Source organism: Salvelinus fontinalis, chromosome 33 (assembly GCF_029448725.1).
Source record: "Salvelinus fontinalis isolate EN_2023a chromosome 33, ASM2944872v1, whole genome shotgun sequence".
Lineage (NCBI taxonomy): Eukaryota > Metazoa > Chordata > Actinopteri > Salmoniformes > Salmonidae > Salvelinus > Salvelinus fontinalis.
The window spans coordinates 10,158,698-10,160,876 of record NC_074697.1 but is presented as its reverse complement, the minus strand read 5'-3'; positions in this window follow the sequence as shown (position 1 = coordinate 10,160,876).

Below are 2,179 nucleotides of genomic sequence, written 5' to 3'. Positions count from 1 at the left end.
TGGGGATGCTTGCAAGCCGAAGAACACCATCCCAACCGTGAAGCACAGGGGTGGCAGCATCATGTTGTGGGGGTGCTTTGCTGCAGGTGAGACTGGTGCACTTCACAAATTATATGGCATCATGAGGCAGGAAAATGATGTGGATATATTGAAGCAACATCTCAAGACATCAGTCAGGAAGTTTTACCCTCGGCTGCAAATGGGTCTTCCAAATGGACAATGACCCCAAGCATACTCCCAAAGTTGTGGCAAAATGGCCAATAAGGACAACAAAGTCAAGGTATTAGAGTGGCCATCACAAAGCCCTGACCTCAATCCTATAGAAAGTTTGTGGGCAGAACTGAAAAAACGTGTGCGAGCAAGGAGGCCTACAAACCTGACTCAGTTACATCAGCTCTGTCAGGAGGAATGGGACAAAATTCACCCGACTTATTGTGGAAAGCTTGTGGAAGGCTTCCTGAAACGTTTGGCCCAAGTTTAACATTTTATAGGCAATGCTACCAAATACTTATTGAGTGTATGTAAACTTCTGACCCACTGGGAATGTGATGAAAGAAATAAAAGCTGAAATAAATCATTCTCTCTACTTTTATTCTGACATTTCACATGCTTAAAATAAAGTGCTGATCCTAACTGACCTACAACAGGGAATTTTTTACAAGGATTAAATGTCAGGAATTATGAAAAACTGAGTTTAAATGTAATTGGCTGGGGTGTATGTAAACTTCTGACTTCAACTGTATATGTGTGTATATACACACTACATGACCAAAGTATAGATTCTGTTTGTGTGTGTGTGTGTATAAAATATAAATAATTTAGCAATTTGTTGATTTGAAATAGTCCGTTATGAACGACTGGCATGAAACCCTTTGATTACTGTGTGTGTGCGCATGCATGTGTGTGTGTATGTCCGTGTGTGCTTCGCCATGAGCCTGTGTGTCACTAGGTGTATTTGATTAGCTGAGCTCATTCCCACCTTAAACGATCTCTTCATAGACTGAAGGAGTGGGTGGAGAGGAGGAGGTTTAGAAGGAGGTAAAAGGATGTATTTGTATTTTGGCCAGAATTGATTTTGTATTTTGTTATTTAGTGTGCTGTCACGTCCTGACCATAATTCTTGTGTGTTTTGCTTGTTTAGTGTTGGTCAGGACGTGAGCTGGGTGGGCATTCTATGTTGTGTGTCTAGTTTGTCTGTTTCTGTGTTCAGCCTAATATGGTTCTCAATCAGAGGCAGCTGTCAATCGTTGTCCCTGATTGAGAATCATATATAGGTGGCTTGTTTTGTGTTGGAGATTGTGGGTGGTTGTCTTCTGTCTTTGTGTTCTGCACCAGATAGGACTGTCTCGGTTTTCACGTGTGTTATTTTGTATAGTGTTCACGTTATCATTTCTTTGTTTATTAAACATGTTGAACACTAGCCGCGCTGCATTTTGGTCCTCTCCTTCATCAACGGAAGAAAACCGTTACATGTGCTGTCAGAAACCAGACCCAGCAAAGCCTCTCTGGTGTTATAACCATGTTACCACTGTTAAAGGGGAAATATGCAGTTCAAACAACAAAAAGGTACCCCGCCACTGTTTTGGTAAACAGCTGAAGGATGGGGCTGGAGAAGGACTAACCATCAATGATATCAAAATGATGTTTTGAGGCTACATAATGTTTTATTTACGATTACAATTTGTTGATTTGATATCAGTTATGAGCGACTGACTGGCATGAGACCCTGGGATTAGCCCTGCTCTGTGTGTGTGTGTGTGTGTGTGTGTGTGTGTGTGTGTGTGTGTGTGTGTGTGTGTGTGTGTGTGTGTGTGTGTGTGTGTGTGTGTGGTTGTGTTTGTAAGTGTGCGTGCTTTTGTGTGTGTGTGCGTTTCAAGACCATTTTATCCCTCTGAGCTAAAGCCTAGGTATTAGTTCTAGGAGATAACAGGACAAGGGGCAGATGAGGTCCCGTGTGGCTCAGTTGGTAGAGCATGGCGCTTGCAACGCCAGGGTTGTGGGTTCAATTCCTACGGGGGGACCAGGGTTCAATTCCCACGGGTGGACCAGGATGAATATGTATGAACTTTCCAATTTGTAAGTCGCTCTGGATAAGAGCGTCTGCTAAATGACTTAAATTTAAATGTTTGGTTGGGTTCAAAACACACATTGTTCCCTTTCCACAGAGGTAGCATCTTCT